Here is a 25,960-nt window from a genome sequence, read left to right on the forward strand (position 1 = left end):
GTAATCAAATACTTTAATTGTATTGCAAAAATAGACTACAGAAAGCAGACAAAAGCTTGCTTAATGTTAATAATAATTACATATATTAAAAGAAATATGCTTCAAGCAATAAAGGTTCAAGGGGCTCTTACTGCCATTACTGTGTGGCCTAATGTTATAAGGGGAGTTACTTTGTGTGGCATAATGTATAAAGGGGTATTACCATGTGTGGCATAATGTATAAGGGACATTACTGTGTGCGGCATAATGTGTTATAAGGGGCATTACTGTGTGGCATAATGTATAAGGGGCACTACTACTGCATGGCACAATATTTAAGAGGCACTACTATTGTGTGGCACAATGTGTTATAAGGGGCACTACTACTTTGTGGCATAATGTTTAGAAGGAGTGCTACTATGTGGCATAAGGTGAATGGGTTCTACTGAGTGGCATAATGCGAATAAGAGGCACTACTGTGTGATGTAACATGAATAAGGGACACTACTGTGCAGTGTAATGTGACGAAAGGACACTACCATGCAGTGTAAGGGGCACTACTGTGTGGCATAATTTAAATTTGGGGTACTACTATGTGGTCAAGACACTTCCCAGCAAGACCACAACTGTTTTTTTCGTCTTGTGCCTTTGGTGCGCTAAGCCTGCTTCACTTGTGAATGGCGGCACAGATGGTGTTTTCTCAGTATGTGTAGTTATGGCTTTGCTTTGGTGTGCACAGATGTGTCCTCCTCTGTGTTCAGCACCCCTGCCCTAAAAAAATCCTACAGTGATTACTAGCTAATCCTCTACAACTGCTAAGCCAGGGCTTGGTCATTTGGGAAAATGCCTTCACTTTTCTTTGTGTGTGACCTACACCAATGAAGTGCCAGCTTTACCTAACAGAACCAACCAAATACCAAATATCTGACTATGGCACATGTTTGAATTCCCTGCAGGATTTGCTCTGTTGTGTGTTTTTTAATACAGAGAATGATGTGCACTTGTATATTGTTCTTATAATATTAATTATATTTGTAAGAGCATAGACTAAGAAGTGGGAGGAGTCATGAATAGTAAGGGGAGGAGTCTATGCTAGGAGCCAGATGCAGACGCGAGGTAGGCCTGTGTGCTTTAAATGCCTGGGTCTATCTTTAGTCCGGTCCTGACACACAAACCCATAAAAATTGCTCGCTGTGGAGAAACTTCTGTACAAACACAAATGAGTGTGTACTGGCAAGCTCAGCGACAAATGGTGCTTTGCACATCTGAGACCCAAGAGCAGACAATTATGAGCCGATAGGCTGCTGATGACTATCAAACGTAATTTTGAGTATCCCATTCGGACAAACAGCACGATGCAAGGCTTCAACAGCAATGTGCTACATGCGCTAATTTGAAGAGGGTTAATTGGCTTCTATGCTAAAGGTGACATTTCACTACGATCCTTTAATTGAATAATGCTTTCATCCTCTAAAAACAATCGTGAAGATGGAGGAGTGCAAACTATGTAACAGTATGAGATTATGTATTACAAGTCTCATTGGAGCTACCGTTTCGACAGAATCGGCAAAGGGAGAAAATGCACTCATACCCAGGATTCCCTTAATACCTACGGAGCTACCATTTCAATGTTAGCGTTTCCAGTTCCCCTTGAAGATGACGATTGCCATGTCCATCAACAAATCACAGGGCCAAACTCTGAAAGTGGCAGCTATACATGAAGAGGACCTCTCTCTCTCTCTCTCTCTCTCTCTCTCTCTCTCTCTCTCTCTCTCTCTCCTGCGGTGAACTTCATTACTATTGTTTATGTTCTTCATAAAGTTACTTTACACATCACTCAGATGTCCACATACAAAATTCCCTATCAATTTAATTCTAATGACGTTTGGTCATGGACTTGCCCAGGCAACACCGGGTACTACAGCTAGTGAAATATAAATAATATTTAATAGACAGTTATCAGATCTGAAGATCTTTCAGATAATATATAATAAATAAATAAAAATACAGAAGTATGGGAGAAATGTTTCCTGTAGCAGTTCCAGTTTTGTAGTTAATCATAATACCATGGACGTTAACCTTAAATGTTTCCTGCCAGTTGAAAACAAAAGCTTGTACAGGTTGAGTCTCCCATATACCAAATATTCCGAAATATGGACTATTCCGAAATACGGAATATTTTTAGCATAACTGAGAGAGTGAAACCTTTGCTTTCTGATGGTTCAATGTACACAAACTTTGTTTAAAGCACAAATTATTAAAAATATAGTATAAAATAACCTTCAGGCTGTGTGTATAAGCTGTATATGAAACATAAATGAATTTCATGTAAGTACACAAACTTTTTTTGATGCACAAAATTATAAAAAATATAGTATAAAATGACCTTCAGGCTATGTGTATAAGGTGTATATAAAACAGAAATGCATTCTGTGTTTAGATTTGGGTCCCATTCCCAAGATATTTCATTATTTTATGCAAATATTCCAAAATACGGAATATTCCGATATCCAAAATACCCCTGGCCCCAAGCATTTTGGATATGGGAGACTCAACCTGTACTCTGTTGCATATCTCATCAAATCTGAACCATCTAAAATTGAAACAAAACCTAAAACAATAATAATTAGATTGATGTGCTGCACAGAACGCGTACAGCACCCCGATGGTCGGAATGCTGGCAGCGGAATCCCGACGGTAAAAATACCTGCGTGATTTGGTAAGTATTCTAAGACCAACCTAACTCACCTCTCCCGCAGCCTAACCCTAACCTTCCCCCCTCCCTTCCTGCAGCCTAACCATAACCCTCCCCTCCTGCAGTCTAACCCTAACCCTCCCTTTCGATGCCCTAACCCTCCCCTCCCACAGCCTAACCCTAACCCTAATAGTTACCTTTGATGTTGTTGGCATTTTGACCCAGTTGAGATCCCACAGTTGGTATAGGGCGTTTCAGGATTCTGACTGTCGGTATGCAAACTTCTTTTTCTGCTGTGTAGGGGGGTAAACTGTATTGTTTCCTTATTGCAGTTTTGGTTAACAGAAACGTATTTAAAATTTATGTACATATTTATATCTGACTGACATTTTCATCCACATATCAGCTGTTGGGGCAAGTCCCTGTGTCCCGGCTAATTTGAAGTCTCAAAGCTCATTTATGCTATCCCTAACTGTATTTTTCTATAACACAGTCTTTTGACTGGTGGATGGTAATCCTTCTTGCTATATTTACAGGAAGAAGAGAAGCCAGCTCTGTATGTATACATTTTTGTGTCTACAGAGAAAGTCCAAATAATGGGGAATGTACATCTTTTTGCTGACACAGTTTCCAGACTAAAGTCCTTAGTATCTATGAAATGTGGATTTCCAGTCAGTGTTTTCTACCTGAAGAGGGCATAGAAATGTATGACTGAGCGATTACAAGCTGGACCTAGGTATGATGTCCTCCGTGACCTCTGTTTGTTTGTGAAGTAATCAGGAATGGCCAGGCATGTGCTTATCCATTATACTGTCTGATTCATTCCTTTCAGAAGCCAATATATTATCTTATACAATAGTAGTCTAACTGCGATATCCTGAAGGTGAATCATGCATCCTGCCTTTGTAGGGGGATCCCACCCTCTTTAATTAAAATATATAATGAATAAAGTCTAATGGCACTAGATATAAAAACTAGAGATGTGCACCGACCCCCGTGTTTTGGTTGTGGATCTGTATCACCTTCGTGTTTTGGATCTGGATTTGGTTTTGCCAAAACTGCCTTTGCGTTTTGGTTGTGGTTCTGGATATGTATTTTTTTTTCTAAAAATTCATAAAAACAGCTGAAATCATATGTTTTGTGCCTGTTTTTGTTCCTACAATATTAGTAACCTCAATAACATTTATCTCCAGTAGTTTTGACCACATCACAGCTCACAATATTGATTTAATTCAGTTTAAGCCAAAAGGTTGCATAGAACTAGTTGGCTGACTAAACTAAGCAACAGCAGTGGGCATCACAAACGTGGCAGTTCAGCTTCCAACATGGCACATCTAGGAAACAGAGTGGCACTGCAGTGGCAGACAGGATGGCAGTTTAATAAACTGTATGACCCCATAGAGAAACAAAGAATGTTTTCATTAATCAAGAACTAGATCAGAGGGCTGAGAGAGATGGAGTATGTTTATGGTGTAGTTGAAGGTAAGGAAAAAAAGGAAGTAATGATTAGCTTGTAAAAGTATTCATTTTTTTTATTCTGAAGAAAGGGAGGATCAATGTAGGATTCAGTTCCTGAAAGACATCTTTGATCTAGAGAAGGTTCGCTATTCAAACATGGAGAGATTTTCAGAAGCGTCTGCACCATCGCACAGAGATGCTTGGGGCATATATGGGAGCAGGCTCACTGAAGCCCACTTGTGTCTAATCCTGTCAACCAACCACCTAAAATCTGATCACCTGAGTGACATCTGCAGAGCACTTGTCCCTTACACACAGTGAGGGCAGCCATTTTGTGCCACATCCTGATTGAATATTGATTAAGCCCATATACGCTGTATAATTTTTTTTATACATCTAACAGAAATGCAGTGGCCTTGCTTGTGGAGGTGCTAAATAGTATACACTGTAAACAGACATTTACTTTGTGCTCAGGGTTGTTGTTGGGGATAATGGGACCAATACTTGCTGTTTACATCAGAGGAAAGCGGCCTGTAGCTCTCTGGATGAAGTACAACTCTCAGCATCCGTGGTGTTTGCCGGGCCTGCTGGAAGCTGTTTGTCAACAAAGCGTAGAGTACTTTAGGTTACCTCAGCCTGCTTTACACACGGTATGTACCATGTAAATATGTATGTATGTGACCAATATAGACAAATTTCTGTATTTAACGTATTAGCATTTTATTGCACACATCCTGACAGGAAGATGCTCTGTGCTGCTGCTCATATTTCTGGTCTCCCGCATGCACCATTTACATTATCCAGTTATTCTGCTTAGAGTCATCTACATACAAAGGAGTCAGGCGTTTATTGAGCTGAACTGTTATTTATAACAGCCTATCAATTCACCAGGGTCCTGGGGCAACCGGTTGGGGTTTGGGGGGAGCAATTACAAAAACTGGGTAAATTTGAAAATCTACCATGTTTTACCACCCAATCAACTTGGTGGAAATTTTTTTTTTAATTAAAAGGGGCATGCACGAGATGCTGTCTGTGGCCATAACAATTTCTGGACATTTTTTTGGGGGGGCAGCACAGACGGTGTAATGGTTAGCATTACTGCCTCACAGCAATGAGGTCATGGGTTCAATTCCCACCATGGCCCTAACTGTGTGGAGTTTGTATATTCTCCCTGTGCTTGCGTGGGTTTCCTCCGGGTACTCCGGTTTCCACCCACACTCCAAAAATATACTGGTAGGTTAATTGGTTCTCCACAAAAATTAACCTGTGTGAGCATGTGGTAGGGAATATAGAGTGTAAGCTCCACTGGGGCAGGGACTGATGTGAATGGCCAAATATTCTCTCTGTAAAGCGCTGCGGAATATGTCCAGAATGTGCAGTCTGAGATCCATTTTCTTTGTAAACTAATTAGTGCATTGATTTGCACACCTGGGAAGCCTGAGCCACTTCCCACTCAGACTAGCACTTCTACTACATTGGTTATAGCATGGAGTATGGCAATGTAATATGCACACCAGTCAGAGGCACAATAATAGGTAAGTCCTGCTAATATTTAGACTGTGTAGTGCAGCTTTGGTTCATTTTTGGGGTGTGGGTCCCCCTAGATTGCTTTGCTGATCTGCTTCAGGGCACCACAGTATAACACATTTTCCTTTAACACATTTTATTACCTCACTGTCTGTTTCTTTTATATATATGTATTTCACTTTTTTATTTTTATGCCTTATATGCGGCCAGCGGCTGCTCTTAACACTTCACTTTTCTTATTAGAGCGGTGCCTTGGGGTGGTTTGGCTGGGCTAGTTTGGGGGTGTCCTGCGCTCTGGATTTGAGCCTTAGTATGTTAGGGACCTGCCCGACAAGAGGTTACCCGGATATGGTGGGCAGGCCCATAACCTTGGCCAAGATTATGCCAAAAACCTCTATTGTATTTACTGCAAAATGTATTTATTTCTATATAATCAGTTAATTTGGAGTTGTGCACCTGTATTTCTTCTTTGTGATGATGGCAGTTTAATAAACGTTAAAAATGTTTGTCATCTAAAAAGACAGCCAGCAATGCCCCAAACAGTGCAAAAAAAGAGGTGTAAGATGGAATTGTCCTTGGGCCCTCCCACCAACCCTTATGTTGTAGCTTTTAAACAGGACAGTTTAACAAACCAATCACTTTTAATGACAGGGTCTGCCATTTATGGCTGTAGAGATTGGTTTGTTTGGGCCCCCACAAAAAATTGCTGGCAAAAAATGGCAGTTATGTACACAAACTGGCTCTACAGAGGCAAGAAGTTGTTACCATCATCATCCAGTTCCTCGCCCTTATCAGTGTGTACATCATCTTCACACAATATTAATTTGTCCCCGCTGGAATCCACCATTACAGGTGCTTCTATATTTTTTGGACATAATTGGCAGCAAAGGTCTTCCTCATGGAATTTGTAGTTCATTTTGATAAACATCATCTTTTCCACATTTTGAGGAAGAAGCCTCCTACGCCGATCGCTGACAAGGTTCCCGGCTGTGCTGAAAACTCTGATTACGCACTGGAGGGTGGGCAGCTCAAGTAGAGCAAAGCCAGTTTGTGCAAGAGCCTCCAAATTGCCTTTTTCTCCTGCCAATAGTCAAACAGACTGTCTAACATACCTATTTGGATGCTATCATTAATATAATCCTCAACAATTCTTTGAATGGTGACCGTATCAGATGAAGTCACGGTAAAGGTGTCGTTAATTGTAGGCAATTATTTTAGACCCCACCAGAAGTTATAAGGTTGTTTTGACTCATCTGCATCACCAGTGGGTCTCCTAGGAAAGCTGAGTTTTTCCTGGCAGCCGCACTTGCCGGAGAAACTGAAGGAGGAGCTATTGCTGCATCACGTGCCACTTGAGCTGACAATTTGCTTACCAACAGATCTTTGCATCTCTTCAGATCTGTGTCCATTGGGAAGAAAGACACAACGTATGACTTAAGTCTGGGATCGAGCACAGTTACCAAAGTGTATTGATCCGATTGTAAGATCCTGACAACCCTTGGATCCTGGCAAAGCGAATAAAGGACTTGATCCACAAGTCCAACATACTTAGCGGAATCGCTTCATTTCAGCTTATCCTTCAGTTTTTTGAGCTGCTTTTCCAACAGTCTGATTAGGAGAATTACCTGACTCAAGCTGGCAGTGTCTGAACTCACTTCACAAGTGACTACTTTGAAGAGTTTCAGTACCTTGCACAACACGGAAAGAATTTTCCACTGAGCTTGAGTAAGGTACATTCCCCTCCTCTTCCTATGTCATAAATCATTGTGTAGCTTTGGGTAACTTTTTGCTGTTCCTCCATTCGCTGAAGCATATAAAGGGTGGAGTTCCACCTTGTTACTACCTCTTGCTTCAGCTGGTGGCAGGGCAAATTCAACAGCTCTTCCAGGTGCTGCAAACTTTTACATGCACCTGCTGAATGGCGAAAATATCCTGAACTTTTTTGGTCCACAGAGAGCATCTCTTGCATGGCCCTGTCATTTTTTAAAAAGTTTTGCACCACCAAGTTGATTGAGCAAAATATGGGATGTGTTGGAATTCACCCAGCTGTAATGCTTTCACAATATTGGTGGCACTGGCAGAAATCACAAATCCTGAGGAGAGTCCAAGCAGGGTAAGCCATTTTGCAATGACTTCCCTGAGTTTTTCTAAGAGGTTGTCAGCGGTATGCCTCTTAGTGAAACTGGTGATAAACAGAGTAGCCTGCCTCTGAATGAGCTGCTGTTTGTTAGATGCTGATTAAGGCAATACACTCACACAGTGGGCTGTTACAGTCATGTAATCTTTAGTTTGCCCTGTTCTGCTTGTTCATTTATCTGTGGATAGTGGATTCTACAGCATTTTTAAAGGCCACTAATAACATTTTTTTAACATCCCTGTAGAGGCTAGGTAATGCTTTTCTAGTGAAGTGGAATCTAGATTGGATTTGGTAGCGGGGACACAGGACCTCAATTAACTGTCTAAAACCCACTGCATTAATGGCGGATATTGGACAACATCTAATACCAGCATAGATGTTATGGAGTCAGTGATCTGCTGTGCAACTGGGTGACTGCTGTCATACTTGCTCCCCTTGCAAAGGATTGTTTAACAGTCAATTGTTTTTTTATACTACTACTAGTAGTCTTCTTGGTCCCCTTCTAGGTTGAAGATCAACTCCCAGCAGCAGCAACAGGCAAAGCGCTCAATGATTCTTCTGAGGAATCCTGGATAGGGGAGGACTCAGTTAGCCTTATCAAATTGGATGCAGGACTACTTCTGATAATTATTGAGGATATTGTTGATGAAGGTGTTGGTGGTAGAGATGACAGGTGCTTGGATCTAGCAGAGAGAAGGGAGCTAGCTGACGCTAGACTGGTTTTTGTTACTTTTTCAAGCTTCTGAATTTGGCAAAAACTTTTGCAAATGATGTCACAGGGAGGAGGTACCTAGATGGTTAAGGTCCCTACCTCTACTTAGTCTGGCTTTACAAATTCTACAGATGGTTTGACAGTTTTTGTCCAGATTTGGGTAGAAATAATTCAACACATTCAGGGTGGATTTGATTGTTTTATGCCCAGGCATGACAATGGGCTTTTTCTTATCATGGGCAACAACTGTTTCCACTGGTGCCTGGTTTACACAAACAACATCCTCATCAACAGCACCCTCGTCATCAGGCTCACACATTGCAGCCACGGACACACTTAGATTCTCCTTAGGAATTTGTGACGTTTCTGAGCACGCAGTTGGTTCCTGTGCCTTAGTGGTTTTAATTTTTTACACCTCTTCTAGAGTGATAAGGGCTTACATAGTCATAAGAGGCAAAAGAACATGCCTGACTGACAGTTGCAGAACCACCACTCATAAATAAAGGCCAAGGCCTTAGCTTTTCCTTGCAACTTCGTGTGGTGAATGCTTTTCTGCAGTCAACTTTCCCTTTGATGTTGTTTTCTTTACCACTGTAAAATATTGGTTCTGTGATTTCAGATGCCCTGATTTAAACCCTTTATGCCCTTGGTTATCGGTTCTAGATTATGTTGAAGGACTAGTATCGTCATGACTGGTGGCAGCAGCTGCATCAAAAGAATTTGGTTGTTGCTCCTGCTCTTCTCTTCTAAACTGATCATTATGCATTTTTCACAGCTCAGCTCACACTGCGGGGATTCAAAGGGCTTTGTATGTGAACAAACTCACTGTGGTACAGCACACAGAACAGTATAAGTAACAATAGAACCAAATATATATTTTTTATCTTTTTTTTAATATATATTCTTCAACTGACAGTGCTCGGACTCAGAGTGCGTATGCAAAGTTAGTGAACGCAGTGGGCTATGGCCTGTGGATTCACTGCAGCACCTGTCTATGACAGGACAGGAGTGGATGGACACAGTCACTGGATGGATAACACAGCACAGCCATCGGATGGAACAGTACAACAACAACGTCTTAACTTGCTGCTACATACTCCTTCCTCCCTGCCTACCCCATCTGTGTCGGAATCAGTATGAAATACCAGTGGCCCTGTGGTCGACAGTTCAAATCCCATCAGCGCCTGGCCGACAAAAGCAGAGATCCCGGCAGTGGAAGCCCGACAGCGCTGGAAATCCCGATCGTGGATAGGTAAGTATCTACTAACCTAACCTAACCCCGTAACCCTAACCCTCCTTAGGGGTGCCTAACCCTAACCTCCCCCCAAAGTGCCTAACCCTAATCCCCCCTCTAAGTGCCTAACCCTAAACCCCCCCCTTCCCCGCTGCCTAAACCTAAGTCCCCCGGGCAGGGCCGGCCCGAGCCTAATCTTTTTCGTAAGCGGATATAGATTTTGGCGCCCCCTAGTGAATTAGTCATGGGGAAACCCTGCGGCTAATTGAATAGGCTAAGCATTAAAAAAAAAAAAAAACATTAGCCCCCATGTGAAAATAATTAAACACACACATAGGCCCCCACATGAATATGTATGAAGTCCTTATACAGCTGGACCACCCTGGGTGCTAGGCTACAATTATACCCAAAGATACATATTCAGGGAGAGGGTGACAGTGAGAGAATGACAGCACTGGGTGAGGGTGACAGCAATGGGTGACAGGGCGAGAGTGACCACAGTCGGTGTCAGGGAGAGGGTGACAGCCAGTGGATGACTAATATACAAATCAGGCCACACATTTAATGCACTATTATGCCACACATGTAATGCCCTTTATAATGCATTATGCCACACATATAATGCCCTAATACATTATGCCACACATGTAATGCCCTTTATAATGCTTTATGCCACACATATAATGCCCTAATACATTATTCCACACATGTAATGCCCTTTATAATGCATTATGCCACACATACAATGCTGTAATACATTATGCCACACATGTAATGCCCTTTATAATGCATTATGCCACACATATGTAATAGTAAAGCGTATTTGTATGCCCAAGCACTGTAGAACCAATTTTCCTTGTGGTGGGAGCAGCTCTAGGTATATGAGGTAACCACCCTCAATTACGTATTAATAAACAGATTAGTTCTACCTTAGCGCTCAGACCTATGTATAACTTTCCTATAAATTATGTGATTAAAGTCAAGCTATCTTAATGAAGTTTTGTATTTTCATTACAATCAGAGAGCTTTCCCCTGCATATTTGAAGGGCTATCTTTAGACATATTGTACTGAAGTACCGGGACCAAATACAGCAACCGATCCCGTTTCCTCCTCATCCCTTCCTACCCCAACACTTAATCACAGTTGTCCCTGCATTTCCTTACACATTCCAACACACCCACACCCTCCCTGTGATATATTTGTCCTGTTTTATGAGCGTCTAAGATTAACATACTGCAAGCCGGCTGACATTCAGAGAGCACTTCATTCATGCTTTTTTTTATACATTTTATTTAATTACCATTGATTTTTAATATATAAACAACATTTCATTCTAACCCTATGATAATACAAAGACTGTAATAAAAATACAAAACTTCTCTAAGATATCTTGACTTTAATCACATCATTTTTAGGAAACTTATACATAGGTCTGAGCGCTAAGGCAGAACTAATATCTGTTTATTCACACATATGTAATGCCCCCCCTCCTCTCCTCAGCATTTCACTGCCTCCTAATCCTTCCCCCCCTCCCCCAGCGACTCTCCGCCTCCTAATCCACCCATTCCCCAGTGACTCACCTGCAGTGTGTTCCTCCAGGCAAAGGCAGCTCCTCCGTGTCTTGGTTCTTCAGGCTGCTCCGTGTTCTCTCCCCTGCGTCCCAGAATGCTAGGTGCGGCTGCGATGACGTCACGCGGTGCTCCGCACAGGCATTCTGGGAGACAGTGGGAACTAGAAGGAGGCGGTGGTCATCATTTCGCTGCTGGATTAGCTGCGGCCTGAACACTGTCTGTGATTAGCACTACAGGCTGCACTGTCAATCACCGACAGTGTTCAGGCCGTAGCTGCAGCACTGGCGGCGCCGGCAGGCAGTGCAGCGGCTCTGCTTTGGTGGACAGCGGCGGGACTCCGGACACGGTGCCCTTTTAGCTTGGCGCCATACGCGCTTGCGTACCTGGCGTAATGGGCTGGCCGGCCCTGCCCCCGAGGGGGTGCCTAACCCTAAGTCTCCCCCGGGGGTGCCTAACCCTAACCCTCCCTCCCCTAGCCTAACCCTAACCCTCCCAGGGGGGTGCCTAACCCTAAATACCCCCCGGGTGCCCTAAACCTAACCCTCCCCCCGCGCGGCTATCCGCTGGCGGCGCCCGGCATCCCTTCGATCTAGATATAGACGCCAGTAATTTATCCCATGCCGGGATAAAGCAATCGGGAAGCCGGCTGTCGGGATTAAGACAGTCGGTTTTCTGATTGCATCCCTCTGTCACACCTGTTTGTCTATCCCTTCCCTTCAGAATGTAAGCTCTTATAAGCAGGGCCCTCTACCCTCTTGTGCTTCTCCTAACTCTACTTTCATCTACTTCTTACTCTCTACTAGGGCACCTAACAGTTGGTTGCTTTGCATTGTTGCTTATCTGGGTGTTATGGTCATAAATGTAGCAATGTATATTATCCATGTCCTATATTGTATTGTACTGTACTGTAAGTCAATGTAAATCAACCTATTTGATTATGTACTTTGTAAGGCGCTGCGGAACAGTTGTGGCACCATATAAATAAATGATAATAATAATAATAACAACAAATATATATATTTGTAACTTTTTTTTAGCTTTTTTTTTTAACTTTGTTTGCAAATGACACTGTGGAGTCACACCACTTATGTGAATGCAGTGGGGACAGCCTACAGTGTCACAGTACTTGTGTGGATACACTGGGGTACGGCCTGCAACATCACAGTACTTGTATGGATACTCTGGGGTATGGCCTGCAGCATCACAGTACACCAGGGTATGGCATGCAGCGTCACAGTACTGATATGGATACACTAGGGTAAAACCTGCAGAGTCACAGTACTTGTGTGTTAGGGATACAGACTGGGGTACTGTCTGCAGCTTCACATTACTTGTTTGTTAGGGATACACACTGGAGTAAGGCCTGCATTGTCACAGTACTTATATGGATACAATGGGGTACGGCCTGCAGTGTCACAGTACTCATATATGGATACACTGGGGCACGGTCGGCAGAGTCACAGTACTTGTGTGTTAGGGATACACACTGGGGTACGGTCTGCAGCATCAGACTTGTGTGGATACACTGTGGTACAACCTGCAGCGTCACAGTACTTGTACGGATACACTAGGGTACTGCCGGCAGCATCACAGTACTGATATGGATACACTGGGGTACGGCCTGCAGCATCAAAGTACTTGTGTATTAGGGATACACACTGGGGTACGGCCTGCAGCATCACAGTACTTATATGGATACACTGGGGTATTACCTGCAGCGTCACAGTACTTGTGTTAGGGATACACTGGGGTACAGCACAAAATAAAAAACAATTATTTAACTTTTTTTACTTTTCTTGACTTTTTTTAAAAGTGTTTTTTTTTTTACTTATTTCTTACTTTTTTTTAGCAGATGGACACCGGACAGGTGCGCCTGCAGCACTGAGTGGATGGATACCGGACAGGTGCATTGGCAACACTGGAGCGGATGGGCACCAGACAGGTGCGTTGGCAACATTGGAGCGGATGGACACCGGACAGGAGTGGCAGCAGCACTTGAGTGGATGGACACTGGACAGATGCATCAGCAGCAGAGTAGTGAATGGACACAGCACAGCACTGAGCACAGGTGCAGCCACTGGAGTGTATGGACTGAGCACAGAACAGCCCCTGGGCCGACACAGCACATCTTCTGGATGGACACAGCACGACCCTTGATGGACAGCATAGCCCCTGAATATGCAGTACAGCCCCTGGATGGACACAGCACAGCCCCTGGATGGACAGCACAGCCCCTGGATGGACACAGCCTAGCCCACAGCTCAGCCACAAAGCAGAGTACAGCACAGCCAGAGTGAAGCAAATGGCACTGCAGGAAGGGTCTTATATGCAATCCAAACCCCACGAGAATCCGATGTAGGGATCGATAATATTTTGCCTCGTTTGAGAATCGAGTCTGGTGGGAGACCTCGAGCCAGACTCGGATCCCCCACAGATCAGGTATGTTTGGGTGGGTCCGGTTCTCATAGAACCGAACCTGCTCATCTCTAATATATATATATATATATATTAGGGATGTGCAGGCTCGGATAGGTTCGAGTTTGCACGTGGAGTTCGGATTTTTCCCTCCAAAAAAACGGAACTCAGAACGAGGCAAAACGTCATCTTACATGGACGAACATCATCATTCCTGGTCTTTTGTCCAGGAATGATGATGTTCGTCCATGTAAGATGACGTTTTGCCTCGTTCTGAGTTCCGTTTTTTTGGAGGCAAAAATCCGAACTCCACGTGCAAACTCGAACCTATCCGAGCCTGCACATCCCTAATATATATATATATATATATAGATACATATATACTGTAAATATATATATACTGTATATATACACACACATATATATATATATATATATATTGTGACACAGTTAGGTTAGGGGGTCCCTCTCCTGGGTAGAGGACTCCTTCCTTTCACACACAGCAGCTGGGAAACAGTATGCCAGACTGGATGCAAGTACAAGCTGGTCGGCGCCAGTCTTTATTGTGCAATGTCAGAAATAACACAAAGAAAACATAAACATAAATCCTACCCCTGTCGGGGCACTAACTTCACAGGTAGTTCCCTCACTACCAGAACCTGGCAGGGCCTAATGCCCTCACCAGCAACAAAAGCACAGCACAACACTTACAGTTAGGTTTTCAAGTGTCTCTGAGCAAACTCCCTGTCTGCTCTCCCAGGTGAGACAATCAGCCCTCAACACACTAGGCTTATATTGGCCACTCTCAGGTGGAAACCCAAATAAGGCTGTTACCAGGCTAAGAGAACCAAAACCTGGAGTGGCCGTGGGTGGAGCCCTCCCTCTCCTCTCACCCACAACCCCCAGGTCCCAAACCGGCTTTTCAAAAAGCCGAGACTCAAGCCTGCTACACTGCAGACTTTCTCCTGGGGATTTTAAACACATAGGACAGGAATCTGGGATAAATGTCCCTGCCACAGACCACTTTACCAGTGATCCTATCACAATATATTATAAAGATAATGACATTTTGACTACTTTTGAAGGAAGATTGATTCCCACCCCTAGGTAAGGGAGGGACCTGATCAATTACCATATGTCTCATTGCTGTAAAGGAATGCCTGTGGTAGCAAAATGTATTGCCACAGGTTGTTCCTCAGTTTCAGAGAGGAAGACCTGTGCATCGCCATCCTCTCCTTGAACTGCCGCTCGGTCTTCCTGATATAATATTGGCCGCATACCAACACATAACAACAAACTTACTGGTGCAATTTAAATGGTGGAATTTTGTAACTGTTTATCTGTATAGGGTTTTTTTATTAAGTTGCCTGTGATCATGTAACTACAGGTAACACAGTCTGCACATTTAAAACAACCTTTTTTAAGAGGACCTAAAAAGCTTTTAGATGTTGGTTTACCAAACTTTGGGCCTGATTCAGAGCCGTTCGCTATTTGTGGTCGTTCGTTCAAAAACAAGGGGTGGCTATTCAAATGATCCGTTCGCAAATTGCAGTCTGTTCCCACCTCTAAGTCTGAACGAGCGAGCAAAACATACGCTCGTTTATTTGATAAAAACGCCCCCTGGCCGCACGCACCATACGTCATGTCCGCTATTTATTAGATTAATCGAGTACATTGTACAGCGTATGAACTGCTCGCTATTCTTGTGGTTGGTGTTTTCAACCGCTATTTTGCGAGCAGTTCTGAGTTAAAAAAAACCAAGTGACGTGGTCAATGACGCTGCTGTATTAATTATGCACTCCCTTAAAACGCCCGTTTTGACCTTTAAGCACGCCTGCGTTCGGATCTCCACTCCCCGTTTTCAAGCACCTTCCCCTGTTACCACCCACATACGCCTCATTCTGTCACTCAAAATAGCAGGCCCTCGCTATATTGCGTACCAACAATTTTCGGCCGCACTGACTGGTTTGCGCATGCGTACTAAAAACCGTACGCATGCGCAGATGTGCGAACATCGCTCGGAACGAGCGTACTGCCGCTAGCGAGTGGCTCTGAATGAGGGCCTTTGTCACATCAGGGTATACCAGATAGTAGAGATGAGCGGGTCCGGTTCCCTGAGAACCGGACCCACCCGAACTTAGGGGATTCGAGGCAGATACGAGTCGGCTCAGGTTTTCCCGCCTGACTCGGATCTGAAAACGAGGCAAAATGTCATCATCCCGCTGTCGATTCACCGCCATTTTTCATTCCGGCTGTGGAGAATGAAGAGAGAGGGAGCTGGGAGCTGTACTATGCTGTTGTTATATTGTTTATACTTAATACTTGTTACTGGCTTTCTGTTGTCTATAGAGGGACTGGCTTTCTGGCTGTTGTCGTGTCCATAGGGGCTGGCTGGCTGTCGTTGTCCTGTCCATAGGGGCTGGCTGTTGTACTTGTCCTGTCCATAGGGGCTGGCTGCCTGTAGTGCTGTGTAGTCCTGGGGGTACTCTGTCCTTCAGGGGTGCTCTTCACCCACCCCCAGTGTTACAAAAATAAATAAATTTGTGTTAGCCACACAGGGGTGCTGTTCTGCTGTCTGTTAAGGGGCTGCTGCCTCTTTTCAGTGGCTCACCCCAGTGTTAAAAAAAATAAAATAAACAATTTTTTTTGTGTGGAGTGTTAGCCATACCTGTCATCGTAATAGGTGTGCAGGGTTGCTGTACTGCTGTCTGTCAAGGGCTGCTGGTCAAAAATAATAATAAAAAAAATTTGTGTGCGTGCCACGGTGTCAGCCACACCTGGCTGTCACTGTCATCGACGTAGCTGCACAGGGGTGCTGAGCTCCTGTCTGTCGAGGGGCTGCTGCCCAAAATAATAAAAATAAAACCAACAATTTTCTGTGTGTGTGGTTGTTTGCATAGTGAGTATGGAGGACAGTCACTTGACCAGAGAGCAGGATCCACATACCAGTCTTGTAGCTGCCGGCAGCAGTCATGATGACGATGCAAGGCCGTCAACATCACCTATGAAGGCCGATGTACCAGGGCTTAAGTCAGCCCAAAAAGTCAGGCTAAAAAAATCTACTTTTACCCTGTTAAAGCAAAATAAAAAGCTTTAGAGAAACAAAAAATTGGCAATATGCCATTCACTATACGAAGTGGTAAGGAAAGGATAAGGCATTGGCCTGGTTTTATATGACTGATGGTTTTAGTGATAATTTAAGCCCCTCTGATTGTAGGAGAGGTACAAAAAAAATTGCAATTGTTAAGACGAGTAAGACACCAGAACCAACTGTGTGCTCGGAAAAATCAGAAATCCCAGAGGAGAATCCAAGTTTGTCCACGGTTGCCATGTGTGAGACTGACCTTTCTAATACTGTACTTGAAGAGGATCCTCCTTCCACCATTTATGTGCCTTCTGAAGTAGAATTCGATGATGCTTCTGTGGAATCGCACGAGGAGGATGAGGAGGATATTTATGTAGTTTGCGATAACAACAAGGATGATGAGGATGTTGATGATGATGAGGATATTGATGGCGAGGATGTTTGTGTAAAAACTGTAAATCAGGCAACAGTTGTTGCCAATGGTGGCAAAAATCTCATTGTTGCCATGCCTGGGCAAAGGACCAAAAAATACAGTTCTCATGTGTGGAATTATTTAAACCCAAATCCAGACAACCTTTGCCAAGCCATTTGTAACCATTGCCAAGTAACAGTTAGTAGAGATAAGGACCATAACCATCTTGGAACCTCCTACCTGTTACATTACTTGAAGCGCATTCATCAAATTGGAAAGGGTACAGAAACTTTGGGGACAAAAAAAACAACATCAATCAGTCCAGTGTCACCAAGCTGTTCCCTTCTTTCTGGATCTAAGTGCCTGCAATATCCACCACCAACACCTGCATCATCATCGACATCCTCATTCGTGATCGGAAGTAGTACTGCATCTAATATCATAAGGACTGGCTCCTCTCCTATCCGTTGTTCCTGAGAAGGATCCTTGAGTGTTATGCCTGCTGCTGCTGCTGTTGCTATAAGTGGATCTTCATCCCAGAAGGGGACCAGGAAGGAGACTACTTTTAGTAGTTCAGGAAGTTCAACAAAGCAATTGACTATCACACAGTCCCTTGCATTGGCGAACAAGTATGACAGCAAACACCCAGCTGCACAGCGGATTACTGACGCCATAACAGCTGTGCTGGTATTAGATGTGCGTCCAGTGTCCGCCATAATGCAGCGGGTTTTACCCAGTTAAAAAAAGGTCTGGTGTCCCCACTACAATGTGCCTTCTAGATTCCACTTCTCTAGAATAGCAATTTCCAATCTGTACAAGGGCATTAAAAAAATCTTATTAATGTCCTCCGAATTGCCGTTGTGTCCACTGTCCACTTAATCACAGATATGTGGACAAGTGGGACAGGGAAAACTAAAGATTACATGACTGTGACAGCCCACTGGGTAGGTCAATTGCCTCCAACTGTGCAAACAGCAGCAGCATCTAACAAACGCCAGCTCATTCAGAGGCAGGCTACCCTTTGCATCACCGGTTTCACTAAGACGCATACCGCTGAGAAACTTTTAGAGAAAGTCAGGGAAATCATTGCAAAATGGCTTACCCTACTTGGACTCCTCGGGATTTGTGATTTCTGACAATTCCAGCAATATTGTGCGAGCATTACATGTGGGCGAATTCAATCACATCCCATGTTTTGCTCACACAATTAATCTGGTGGTGCAACATTTTTTTTAAATGAACATTATCTTCCAAACAGAAGAGGGCACAGGCTTGTAAATTGAAATTTAAAGTACGTAGTCCAGTTAGGAATGACCTTTGCCCTTGATGGAGGAGATCCAGAGGTTCTCCCCCAATGATGGCAGAGGGTGTAGCGATGTTATTTTCATTCCTCCAAGGGGCACAGCAAATAGCACCTCCCACCCAACATGCCAATTAGCCACAGTCCCCTCTTCCCTGATTGGCCTGCCACCCACTGGGTTAATTCAGAGGTGGACACAGTAACAGTCAAAACAGTGGGCCTGATTCAGAGCCGAACGTTCTGACCAGAGCGCTCGCTCTGAATCAGTGCCCTCTTCCATGAAAATGGAGCGGCCTCATGGACGCTCGCATAGCTGTGGGTTACCACCCACAGCTATAGCGAGCGTCCATGATGATGGTCGCGATGGTCAAGACCATCGGGCTTGCAACGGAGACCCTGCAGTAGGGTCTTGCTGCCGCAAGCCCTGGAGTGATTTTGGCTCTATCAGAGCCAAAATCACTCCCACTGACATCACTACTGATGTCAGTGGGGCCGGCTTCAGATGGTAGGCGTTCCCATGGGAACGCCTCCGCCTGGCAGCCACGCCCGCGGCATGCCCACCAAAGGGGGCGTGCTGTCAATCAACATCGACAGCATGCCCCGTTTGGTGCGAGACCCGGAGCGACAGAGAGCCCGTCTCTATCCGGGTCTCGCGCATGCGCATGACGGAGCTCCCTCCATCGTGCGCATGCGCAGTGGGGCAACATCGACCCACTTGCGAGCGTCCTGCGCTCACGAGCGGGTCTGAATGACCCCCAGAGTATTTTGCTGTACCTGCGACCAGGGGCGGTTTGGGCATTACTTTCTGCGGGAAAAATCCTGGTGGGCCGATTGGTTGTGGGGCCACTTGTCATTTGAGGCCCCGCCCCCCAATTCGCATCACCCAAATCCTGTGTGTTTTACACAAGCAGCCCGGCTGCCTGTCAGTACTCCTTGCCTGGCCACGCCTGAGCCTTTCTCACAAGAAGAGAGGCCAGCGGCCAGCATCCTATCAAGGCCCCACCCACTGTACTGTTGGCGTCACACTCTGCAACGCCATTGAGGAGTGAGGAGGTGAAGTGGCGCGGGACTGCGGCAGTTGGTGTGGCTGCGGTGGGGGTAAGTTGCAGCGGGGCTAGAGGGCCAGTCAGAGCAGTCTGTCAGCCTGATCATCTCCTCTCCACTCTCCCCTCTCCAGGCTGTGAATGTCAAGTTTAAGTTTCATTTCACAGCCAGGGGAGGGGGCAGAATGGAGAGGAGACAATCAGGGCTGGCTGCAGTCCAGGGGGAGATGATCTGTCTGTTGGGGAGGTAGGGTCTGATATACTAGGGGCGGGGGAGATGTTGATCTGTCTGTGGGGAGGCGGGCTCTGCTATAATAGGGGTAGGGGAGATGATCTGTCTTGGGGAGGGGGGCTCTGCTATACTAGGGGTGGGGGAGGTGATGATCTGTATGGGGGGTCTGCTAATCTAAGGATGAGGGAGATGATGATCTGTCTGTGGGGGAGGGGGAGTGTGCTATACTAGGGGTGGGGGAGATAATCTGTCTGGGGGAGAGGGGGTCTGCTATACTACGGGCGGTGGAGATGATGATCTGTCTGTGGGGAGGGGGGTATTCTGTGCGAAGGGGAGATGATCTGTGTGTGAGAAAGAAGGGCTATTCTGTGCTAGGGCAGGGAGAAGCCACTGAGGAGCTGCAGGATGATGGCGCTTGGGAGGCGCAGGAAGATGATGCCTGGGAGACACAGGAAGATGGCACTGTGGGGAGACACAGGCGTATGTGTCGGAGAGCATTGGGGGTGGCACTGGAGAGGCGCAGGGGGATAGCACTGAAGAAACACATGAGGGGATAGGCAGGAGACACACCAAGGTGATGGTGCTGGAGATACACATATAGGATGGTAGGAATGCTGGTACTATTAGAAGAAAACACTGGGGCACAGTAATCTTCAGTAAGATAACAATTCTAATGAAACCATATTCTGATGCAAATGGTACCAAATGAGCAAATATAGTTTATTAATATAAAATTGTACAATATAGGAAACTTCTATTTTGTCCTGCCCCAAAACATCTATTACTATGTATTGTCTGGTTGAACCTCTGTTGCATGATGATGACATTGGCTTCATTGCTACACAAACAGGCGGCTTCCGGACCATGTAATCTCCTGCATGAATAGTGAATACCGACTCAAGAAACTGCCTGTCCAGGAAGGATCAATTTCATCAGAGGTTCACCGCTGCAGAGAAATCATATAGGTAAGAAAATACTCATTCACATGCTCGCTTATTCACTGGAGAGAGGGATTGGGGGCATGGCTATCATCTCTTGCAGCTGAGGGCAGGCCCCCAGCATTAAAAAATGGGGGGAGTGGCTTGTGGGTGTGGTATTTCTTATTAGGCTACACCCCTTGTAATTAGGCCACACCCACTTAGGGTCTCTTCCACATTTCTTTTTCCAGGGCCACTTTAAATTCCCAATCCGCCCCTGCCTGCGACTGTGTCTTTATGCTAATGCCGTGGCCAATGGTCTTCCTACTGTGATACGTTGGACAGGACCTCAGTGCAGCATGTGCTACGCTTTATATAAATGCTGGTCAGGGAGATAGTGCAGGTGTCTGAGAGGAGGCCTCTCAACTACCCATAGACATGTCCCCCCACCCCCTATGGACAGCCCTGTCTACATCAGACCACCCTTCTCCAGTTGTGAGGAGCACAGGTCTGCAATTGCACGTATGCTTGTGTAATACTCACACATCAGCCTCATTGGGGCATATCAATTGAGCACAAGGTTTACAGAGGAAAAAACCTTGCCCCCCTCACGCCCTATTTTGGATTACCGTGGGTATGCGTGATCCTGATACCCGTGGTATCCAATAAAAAAAAAGTGGTCATGCGGTTTTGAGCTCTGAAAACCCTGTGCCGCGTAAAAAAAAAATATACGGAAAAATCACACTTACCTGCCCCGGGGTCTCCGCGGCTCTCGGTGGCCTCCGCTCCATCTTCTCACTGGGGAGGAGGCTGCTGGGAGTCCTGGGGGCTGCTGGTAGGCTCCAGGTGCTGTAGGGAGGCACAAGGGCTGCTGGGAGATGTAGTTCTTCCAACGCCCATTATGGGGGGGCAAACATACACTTGGGGGGGACACACCGGGGGTCACACACACACAGTCACACACTCATACACACACACATTCACTCATACACACTTACAAACACTAACAAAAACACACACTGCATACTCACCGCTGCTGCTGACCCGACGTTGGATGCAGAATACAGCGCTGCAGAAGTAATTAAGGACTAATTAAGCTAATTGGGAACTTCCAATTGCTTAATTAGTCATTAGGAGGGGTGCCGCCGGGGTCCCAGAGCATTTCCCGACCTTTTTCCTAAAATTGTGGATTTTAGGAAAAATTGGTCGTGCTCTGGAGGTGTGCACAAAAACCTCCCGGCGCTCAAAAAAAAATCAAAAACCCTGCTCCTAACTGAATATCAAAAAATCCAGCAGCTGCAGAAAACCCCCGGGATTTTTGCTATTCTCGTTCCCCAATTGAATATATCCCATTTGGTAACTCAATTTTTTTTTTTTTTTTATATATATATTTATTATTTTTTAAATGATGCTTTTATATAATAAAATGATCACTCTAATGACTTACAACAATTGCAAATGGTGTTTTTCCACGACAATGACTTGGTATCAGATGCAGAATGTATACAGCTGAAACAAATTAGGTAACAGAATCTTCTCCCCTCTGGTGCAATAGACTATTAAAAGTGCTAGGTAATCAGAATATCATTTTCCCCTTGAAATGCTGTTTGTTCAGGTAATATGATATGATTAATATAATCAGTGATTACATTTTGCTGTATGTATTGTAATATATAATAGTATTCTTTATAAATTGAGTTTTCCTAGTAATAAGGAAAGGGAGGTACAGCACAGACCCGCTATCTTAACTAGCAAAGTAAAATAAAATGCATATACCTTGTAGAAATGCATATGTTAAGTGGTTTGGGAAAAAATAAGCCAGTGGGAACACCTTGTAAAAAATGTGCAGGTATATTCTTATAAAGTGCAGATAACTATAATTATTGTTATTTTTAAGGCACCTATAGTTTTTAAGCTATTAAAAGGTCTCCGCAGAAGAGTTAAACAAAATCTTTGAGATGATCAGTTTTTACATTTTCATGTAGCAACAAGTTTCCATTTTATTATTACTATACACTGTATATAGTTATATTGTCAGTATTATTTCCCTCCAATGCATTGTGTGTTTCCATCATAACATTGCAGAACAGATGTATCAAGGATTCATGTATCAAGCAGTGAAAAGAATGGAGAAGTGGACCAGGGGAGAAATTACCCATGGCAACCAATCAGAATCTACCTATCATTTTATAGAAAGTACTTGATAAATGCTTCCTCAAAGCTGATTGGTTGCTATGGGCAATCTCTCCACTCTTATCACTGCTTGATACATCAAGCCCAGAGTAACTTGCGCTTTTAATTTCTTTCTTCTGATTTTCTTATCTCCTTATAATTAGGGGTGTGCACCGGCCACTTTTCATGTTTTGTGTTTTGGTTTTGGATCTGGATCTTTCTTCGTGTTTTGGATCTGGATTGGTTTTGCCAAAACCACCCTTCGGTGTTTTGGGTTCTGGGTTTTGTGTTTTGGATCTGTATTTTTTTTTTAAAAAGCATAAAAACAGCTAAAATCACAGAATGTGTTGATTTTTCTGCTCCTATGCTATTATTATCCTCAAAAACCTTAATTTCCAGTCATTTCCAGTTTATTCTGAACACCTCACAATAGTGTTTTTATGTCCAAAAGGTTGCACCGAGGTAGATGGATGACTATGCTAAGCGACACGAGTGGGCGGCACAAACACGTGGCCCATCTAGGAGTAACACTGCAGTGGCAGACAGGATGGCAGTTTGAAAAACTAGGCCCCAAACAGTACATAATGCAAAGAAAAAAAAGAGGTGCAAGATGGAATTGTCCTTGGGCCCTCCCACCCACCCTTATGTTGTATAAACAGGACATGCACACTTTAACAAGCCTCATTTCAGCGCCAGGGTCTGCCACACGACTGTGGCTGAAATGATTGGTTCGTTTGGGCCCCCACAAAACAAGCTGGCAATTAATCTGGCCCTGCACAAACTGGCTCTACGGAGGCAAGATGTCGTCCTCATCCTCCTCATTCACCGATTCCTCACCCTCTTCATTGTTGTGTACATCCTCATCCTCACAGAGTATTAATTCATCCCCGCTGGAATCCACCACCACAGGTCCCTCTGTACGTTCTGGAGGCTGGTCTCCCTGGAAAAGTTGATAATTCATTTTTATGAACATCATCTTCTCCACATTTTGTGGAAGCAACCTCCTACGCCTTTTGCTGACAAGGTTCCCGGCTGCACTAAACACTCTTTCGGAGTGCACACTGGAGGGGGGGGCAACTCAGGTAAAATAGAGCCAGTTTGTACAGGGGCCTCCATATTGCCTCTTTTTCCTGCCAGTACATGTACGGACTGTCTGACATGCCTACTTGGATGCTGTCACCAATGTAATCCTTTAACAGACAGACGCACGCTTGTCGCTGCTGCTTTGAGGATGCAGGTGCGGCTACAGCCCACACAATTCACAAAGACAGGAAAAAAATAATTTTTTTATTGTTTGTGGAGCGCACTTTGAGGGTTACACCACCCTTTAACAGACAGACGCACACTTATCGCTGCTGCTTTAAGGATGCAGGTGCGGCTACTGCCCACACATTTCACAAAGACAGAAAAAAAAAGAAGAATTTTTTTTATTGTTTGTGGAGCACACTTTGAGGGTTACACCACCCTTTAACAGACAGATGCACGCTTGTCGCTGCTGCTTTAAGGATGCAGGTGCGGCTACAGCCCACACATTTCACAAAGACAGAAAAAAAAAGAAGAATTTTTTTATTGTTTGTGGAGCGCACTTTGAGGGTTACACCACCCTTTAACAGACAGATGCCCTCTTGTCGCTGCTGCTTTGAGGACAGTATCATATGCAGTGACAGTAGACTTGTCAGAAATTGTTGGCACGTCCTTCAGTCCGGACCAGATGTCCAAACCGGCCCTTGACTTATGACACATAAGCTTGGCTTGGCGCTGCTACTGTGTTGGTGCACGTTCGGCTACAGTGCACACAATTCACAAACACAGAAAATATTTTTTTATTTTGTTTGGAGTGCCCTTTGGAGGTTACAGCACCCTTTAGCGGTCAATCCAGCCGGCCCCTTATTTATGGGACACAGGCGCACGCTTGGCACTACTTTGTTGATGCACATGCGGCTACTGTGCACACAATTCACAAACACAAAAAAATATTTTTTTTTATTTTGTTTGGAGTGTACTTTGGGGGTTACAGCACCCTTTAATGGTCTAGCCAGCCGGCCTTTTACTTATGGGACACAGGCGCACGATTGGCACTACTTTGTTGATGCATGTGCGGCTACTGCGCACACAATTCACAAACACAAAAAAATATATTTTTTTATTTTGTTTGGAGTGCCCTTTGGGGGTTACAGCACCCTTTAGCGGTCAATCCAGCCGGCTCTTTATTTATGGGACACAGGCGCACGCTTGGCACTTTGTTGATGCACGTGCGGCTACTGTGCACACAATTCACAAACACAAAAAAATATATTTTTTTATTTCGTTTGGAGTGCCCTTTGGGGGTTACAGCACCCTTTAGCGGTCAATCCAGCCGGCCCCTTATTTATGGGACACAGGCGCACGCTTGGCACTACTTTGTTGATGCACATGCGGCTACTGTGCACACAATTCACAAACACAAAAAAATATTTTTTTTTATTTTGTTTGGAGTGTACTTTGGGGGTTACAGCACCCTTTAATGGTCTAGCCAGCCGGCCTTTTACTTATGGGACACAGGCGCACGCTTGGCACTACTTTGTTGATGCATGTGCGGCTACTGCGCACACAATTCACAAACACAAAAAAATATATTTTTTTATTTTGTTTGGAGTGCCCTTTGGGGGTTACAGCACCCTTTAGCGGTCAATCCAGCCGGCTCTTTATTTATGGGACACAGGCGCACGCTTGGCACTACTTTGTTGATGCACGTGCGGCTACTGTGCACACAATTCACAAACACAAAAAAATGTATTTTTTTATTTTGTTTGGAGTGCCCTTTGGGGGTTACAGCACCCTTTAACGGACAAGCCAGCCGGCCTTTTACTTATGGGACACAGGCGCACGCTTGGCGCTGCTCCTTTGTTGATTCACGTGCAGCCACAGTGCACACAATTCACAAACACAGAAAAAATATTTTTTTTTTAGCACTTGGGGGGAGCACCCCTGACGGACAGAGCACCCCCTGGATAACACTACAGCACCCCTTTAGGACTGGGACACTGCACAGGACTTCGGAGTGGACACAGCCCCTATGGACAACTGACTG

This window comes from Taudactylus pleione, unplaced genomic scaffold (genome assembly GCF_031769625.1).
Source record: "Taudactylus pleione unplaced genomic scaffold, aTauple2 ptg000010l, whole genome shotgun sequence".
Lineage (NCBI taxonomy): Eukaryota > Metazoa > Chordata > Amphibia > Anura > Myobatrachidae > Taudactylus > Taudactylus pleione.